The sequence below is a fragment of the Lissotriton helveticus genome, chromosome 10, assembly GCF_964261635.1.
Source record: "Lissotriton helveticus chromosome 10, aLisHel1.1, whole genome shotgun sequence".
NCBI classification, from domain to species: Eukaryota; Metazoa; Chordata; class Amphibia; order Caudata; family Salamandridae; genus Lissotriton; species Lissotriton helveticus.
This window is the reverse complement of record NC_136071.1, coordinates 946,178,932-946,185,855: the sequence shown is the minus strand read 5'-3', so window position 1 is coordinate 946,185,855 and position 6,924 is coordinate 946,178,932. Positions and strand designations below refer to the sequence as shown.

The window sequence follows — 6,924 nt, the reverse complement described above, 5'->3', positions numbered from 1 at the left end:
TGTGTGGCATGTCCTCATTCACCACCTACCAGTCGCTCAGCCTTCTGTACAAAAAGTCTAATTCACAGTAATTCAATTTTCATGAGGTAATCCATGTTTAATCCAAATTTTAATTCCACACTTTTTCAATACTTTCTCCATTCACGTCACAGACAACGTTATTCTAAATTTTTTCATGTGGAACCAACATGCCCATCAAGAATTTGCAAATAGAAGTGGGCAGTATATTTTTTATTATGAGGGGAGGGTTAAGTATTTATGTATGTGTATGGTTTGTATCAGCAATCAGTCATGCAGTTGTAGTGGGTAGTGCACCATTTAATTGAGGGGTGGGTCACCTATTTCTTTTATGTTCATGGTTTGATGGCGCAGGTGACTGTCTACCTATCGGGCCTGGTGCTGGGCACCTCACTGGCGGCACTGGTGTGGCAGGAGGCAGGACTGGGGTTCTGGGCCAGACGGGCGCTTCTCGCTCGGCCTCTCGGGGGCTGCCTGGTGCAGATGCTGAGGCGCGAGCTGCTGCGGACCTCCCAATCCTGTTCCCACAGGCTGCTGGATTACTGCGATGAGTGCATGGTGCCCTTTGAGGACCCCGAGAGCAAGCACGGGCAGTATCGGACTCATGTCCTGCCCAAAATCTCCATCCCTGAAAAGTAGGTGCTGCCGGTAGAAGAGGCTGCCTCTGATTACAGCAAGAAGCTAAAAGAGGAGATCACTGGCCAAGAAATTCCTGTCTTTGATCTCCTCATTTTGGGTATGGGACCAGATGGACATACTGCCTCCTTTTTTCCAGATCACCCGTTTTTACAGGCGGCACAGAAAATAGTTGCTGCTATCAGTTATTCACCAAAGCCACCGCCAGAGCGGATAACAATGACTTTACCAGTTCTCAATGCAGCACATACTGTGGTATTTGTGGCAGTCGGTGAGAGCAAAGCCTCCATTGTCAAGCGAATCCTAGAGACAGAGGCACGAGTCCAGCCAGAGCATGGAAAACTGTTCTTGTTCCTGGACGAGGCTGCTGCCAAGGAGCTGACTGGGCCAGTGGAGAAGCACTCAGTCCTGTAGAATCAGTGATTGCATCCAGCAGGGGCCGGGCAAACCAGAAGCACTTCCTGCCGAACCGACGCACCACTTGCTGCGGAATGTATTAGATCCAGGGGACCAGAGCAGCAGGCCCATGAGCAGCACTAACCTAGCACTTGTCATTCCGATGTTTGTATGTGTGCATTTTTTCACTGATCAGAGGGTAGCACTTTGTGGGGTCGCATTCTGTGTGTGATGCGAACGATCAGGTGGAGGGAGGGTGGTTGTGTGATTAGGTGCATAGTCCTTCTCCGGCTCAGTAGTAACGAAGGTGGCTGCTGGGAAGGTCTGCAGCCATTTTGTGTGTAACTGTTACAGTCATGTAAAGTGAACGCCAAACATAAAGTGCAAAATAAAGTACACAGACAACGTTATTCCACATTTTTTCATGTGCAACCGACATGCCCATCCAGAATTTGCATATAGAAGTGGGCAGTATATTATTTATTATGAGGGGAGGGTTAAGTATTTATGTATGTGTATGGTTTGAATCAGCAATCAGTCATGCTGTTGGAGTGGGTAGTGCACCATTTAATTGAGGGGTGGGTCACCTATTTCTTTTATGTTCATGGTTTGAATTGGCACTCAGTCATGGGGTGGGACTAGATCTGAGTGCTGACGTAGGAGAGGAGGTCAATCCTAGGACACATGTGAGCCATGGAGGGGAGGCCCAGCTGCTTGTCCCTGTGTGCTTAGTACAGCTAGATGAGATGGCAGCACATTTGCCCAACATATTCTGACCCGGGCGTGACGATCTGACAATGGTTTACTTTTTTATTTATATGTTTGATTGTTGGATTATAAACTGCATCAAGTTTTGCCTCAACTTTCTTTTCCAAATTGGTGTCAAGTTGAGACAGGGCGAACATTTTTCTTTTATCCGAATTGAAATAAAAGTGTGATCCTTTTAATAACTACATTGGATGTAATGCAAGATAATCACACTCTATTGTTATTTACCTGTTGCACAGAACTAATATTGGTCACAGTTTACGAGTTTTCCAGCAGTATGTATTGCAACCATCATCGCACTTGTGCTTGTTACTTATTCTCATATCTCATATAGGTTTTCCTTTTTTTTTGCTTCTTTCTTTTGTTACCTGTATGTTTGACAAAATGCAAATAAAGATATTACCCCCAAAAAATGGGGTTGGACTAGATGTTCACTGCAAGTTAAGTAGATGTTCTTCACATGTGGTGTCTCCAATCGGAATGTCACTCCTTAATCTTAAAAGATTAAGGAGTGCAATATGATGGTGGTCTAAGGGAGTGCGCAGGAGACAGTTATGTTGCCCATTTACGATCTGAAGATTTGGCAGGTGTTAACTAGTACTGAGTGGTGTTTCTGACATTTTCAGAACGCACTTTAAGCACAATAAGTGTTATCATTAGTAGAATGTGGTTGATTTATTTTTGTTCAACTATTTTTCACAGGAATGAGTGGGATAGACTGTCCATTATATTTAGGTTGTAATTAGTGATGGTGTGAAATAGTGGTAATTACTTGTTAAACAGCGAGTTGTAGTATGAGTTAATAATGTAAAAATTTTCAGTTACCCCTGATGAAGGGCTATAGAGCCTGAAATACATTGGGTGGAAAAGTATGAGGCTCCCCAGGATGAACTGTAGATTCCTACGTGCCACAAATAAGGCCTGTGGCACATGAACAAATGTGGATGTTACCCTCCATTTGAAAAAAAACTGTTTTATTGGTAGAAATGGAACCAACAGTACAGCAATACATTAAGGTCATGGTATGCATTACGTATACAGACAGACAGACATTATTAACTGTTCAACATTACATTAATAACATCACAATCCTCCGTTCTGGAGTGACCCATCAGTAACAAGTACATTATCAAGTCCCAATCTATCACGCCACAGTTCGACTGTTGGAGACACATATATATCCCCCCTATATTTATTCCACATTCCCCACTTACGGTCCCATTTGTTGTGGCATCCCCTGTGCTTAAAGACAATTTTTTGGGCTATCATGGCTCTATCAATGTTCACTGCCCAATCTCGAATGCTATGCATCGCTCCCTCGCCCCATTTCTGTGCGATGTTGCATTTTGCGATGACCCATCCCAACAAGGTCATTGCTTTCTCAGTCTGTGTAAGGTCAGTGGCATCCCACACATTCAATAGGCAAAGTTTTGGGGAGGACGTCAATGTCTTACCCCTACCCTCACCATTTGTTTAGTGATAGCGTCCCAGTATGATTGGGCCATTGGGCAGTCCCAGATAATGTGAAAAAAGGACCCCTCCTGCCGTCATCGTCTGAGACAAGAGCTATCTGCCCGTCTGCACATTTTGACTAAAACACAAGTATCTAGATAAGCTCAATGTAGGATTTTAAGTTGGACCAGACGTAGTCTCATGGATTTTAAGTTGGACCAGACGTAGTCTCATGGGGATGGCCGCCTGAGGCCAAGGCATCGCACCAGTCATCCTCCTCGAGCACACAAAGGTCCAACTCCCACTGTTGCCGCAGACGGGCCAAAGGGTCCGGGCGGTTGTTGATTAATTTTTTGTATGTGAGGGATATGGCCTTTTTATTCATGCGATCCAATTGTAACCTGTCCTTTAATGGGGAGGCCTCGGGAAGTGGGTCACCCCTTGGCAGGACTGCATTGAGTGTGTGGCTGATCTGTAAATATATAAATGTTTCGGTCTGTGCAAGCTCATATTTCTTCTGGAGACCTGTGAAAGGGGCTAGCTTCCCTGAGTTCCATATGTCCCCCACCGTTGAGATGCCGATCAAGTCCCACTTATCAAATCCGGAGCAGGCACTCATGAGACCCAGAATTTTGGGCTCCCAGAGTGGAGTAGTGCATGTGATTCTATTGTGGCAACCCATTACTTTTTTGACCCTATGCCAAGTTTCGATTGTGCACGCAGATGGTCCGGTGAGGTTTAATATCAAGGGGTGTGTGTATAGTGCCTACTTATACCCGCCCTGCCCCATGAGCAAACAGTCCATGTGGAAGTTTGGATCCTCCCCACTCCTGTGTGCCCATCGCTTAATCATGACTAGTTGAGATGCCTAAAAGTATATTTGCTTGTTCCAGCACCACGGCAAATATTAGGGGCGATAGGGGACAACCTTGTTGGGTTCCCCTTCCCAGTTGGAACTGTCTAGAAGTATGTCAGTTCACTACGACCTGGATGATCGGGCATGCATATAGTAGTTGAACCCACTTTACAATTTTGGGTCCAAATCCCTTCCTCTCCAGGACTGCGAACAGGAAATGCCATTCAATGGAATCAAATGCCATCTTGGCATCCATGGACAGTAGGGCTGCGTCCTCCCTGATGGTATGTTGTCTGCCCAGCACCCCATTTAGTTGTCGTAAATTCAGGGCAGTGTTCCGTCCAGGCATAAAGGCTGACAGGTCTGGGTGTATCAGACCAGTGATATGGGGTATAAGCCTGTTGGCCAGTAGTTTTACTAGTATGTTAGCTTTTAATGTAAGAATGGAAATAGGTCTGTATGCCGTGTAGTCATCAGGTGGCTTGCCCTGTTTGTGGCTAACCTTGATTGAGGCCAGCCTAATATCTTTTGGCAGCATCCCTTCAGCAAAACGTTTGAGGTACATTTGTCGCACATAGGGGGACAATTTGGAGGCCATTGGTTTGAGGAATTCTATCGGGAGCCCATTAGGTCCCATTGCCTTGCCCGATCGGATATCACGACTCGCCAACTGGATTTCCTCCTCCGTAGGTTCTCCATTGAGGGAGTCTCTATCTTCAGGAGACAAACAGGGGAATTTGATGGTCGAATTTAGGTACCAAGCCTCCAATGGTGTAATTGTCTTGGTTGAGTATATACTGATTCGAAATAGGTTGCGAATGTGTCCACTATCCGCTGGGGATCAGTAATTTCCTCATCATTCATTCCGAGCAGTCGTCACACCCATCTCAATAACTGCTCTTTTTTTCCAGCCAGGCAAGAAGCTTGCCTGTTCTCTCCCCATGTTTTTATATTTTATGACAGGTTGATTTGTGGTTCGCCTTGGTCGCCTCTGTGAGGAGTTCTTTGTAGTCTAGTCTCATGACCGCCAATGACTGTTGCGCATCATGGTCGGGGGTTTGTGCCAGTGTCATTTCCCTCTGTAGGATATCTGCCTCTAGTTGCGTTTACATTTTGTTAGTTCCCTCTTGTGGCCCACCATCAGAGTGAGGGCTCTCCCCTTTACCACTGCACCAAACAGGCCCCACAGGATTTGGGCTGAGGTGACCGAGCCAACGTTGTCCTGAAATTATAGCTTGGTATCTTTGATTATCGCCACTTTAATGTGTGGTATCTTGAGCGACCAAGGGTTTATGGTCTGGGTAGTGCATCGCGGTTGGGAGCCAAGTGTCATCTTGGTAATAATGGGAGAGTCGCCTGAGATTCCCCTTGCAAGGCAGTGGGGTTCAGAGAATTCCTAGATGTCTTGAGCATGTGGGAACATGTAGTCAATATGTGACTGGCTATTATGAGCCTTAGAATGAAAATGGATTTGTGTAGTCGTGGGGTTAAGTCATCGCCATATGTCGACCAGGCCCATGGCGGATAGGAATGCAGCAAGGTGGGATCCCACCGTAGGGTCTCTAAGCGGGGGCAGAGTGGGAGATAGAGGAGAAACCTTCCGATGTCTTGCAGGGTGGAGCTCTGCAGCCCGGGGGGGCATATTTCGAAATTACATTTAGTGCCAACCCATGCCCAGGTACAGGATACAGTAGCAAAACCACCCTGCCCATCATCCCAGGTCTTATGAACCATGTAGGTACAACCCTTCCGTATAAGCACCCCAATCCCCCTTGAGCCCGGGTGAACCCCGCATGTACAATCCACTGATACCCCCACCTGTTCAGGGCCTTACAGGAATTGCCAACCATGTGCGTTTCCTGGAGGAGTACAACGTCTGCCGCCTGTCTCTTTGGGTATTGGAGGACTATCCCCCATTTGAATTTGTCCCCCAGGCCATTGACGTTCCATGTCATGAACTTAAGTTCTACATGTTGTTTGTTGTTTTTTCACATAGTCAAGGGCAGGGTACACCTTAGCGTGTGTACACCACCCGGACTACCATCACTGGTCCTGACGAAAACCTTACATTTGCATCATGGTTGAAACATTTAGACCAAAATTTTAATTAACTACACTATCTTCTTGACACCACCAGCCTACCTAATCAGGGAAAAGTGCCACACGCAATTTTATCTGTTGCCCAATCACTGAAGAATAAAGCTCTTCTAGTGAGTAGTTTATTGGACAACTTTTAATATTTTATATTCACTGTCAATCCTTCATTCTTCAGATATAAAAAATCAAAAGAAACGCTCCACTGTAGTCAGGTCTCGCAGCACACCCGGGTGGCACTCGGCTGTCCGGGTGGGACCCCGATGATGAAGTTTGTCACCAACCAGGTTGGTGAGTGAGTGGTCTTCTATTAAAAGGACAACATTTGTTCTCTAAAATTTGTGGCACCGTGTGCACCTCGATAATCTCTATACGGAGGCACTGAAAAGCCTCCAGGGGTTACTGCCCAGTATTCATGCCTTGGAGCCGGAAGTCAATATTCCCTGTATCTGCTCAATGGGGCAGCAACACTTGCTGGATCTTCGGAGGGATACCTGGATCTGTTGGGGCCATTACCTCCTGTTGCAGGTAGTGTGTCACAGCCCGCCTGTAAAGGCCCAGCAGTGTTCTGGCTGTTAGCCCCCTTTTAATGCAGCAAGCAGGGTAATGGCAGTAAGGAAAACAGCACACTTGCCTCAGTAACGACTGATGGGGTTTCTCGATGAGGCATTGATCACCAGGAGCAGCAGCTCGGGTGCGGGCCC

The 6,924-nt window shown here is 46.4% G+C and overlaps 1 pseudogene; it reads left to right on the top strand.

Moving 5' to 3' along the window:
• The first annotated feature begins 363 nt into the window (after positions 1-363).
• LOC144784153 (6-phosphogluconolactonase pseudogene) lies at positions 364-1,068 on the top strand (annotated as a pseudogene).
• The last annotated feature ends 5,856 nt before the right edge of the window (positions 1,069-6,924 follow it).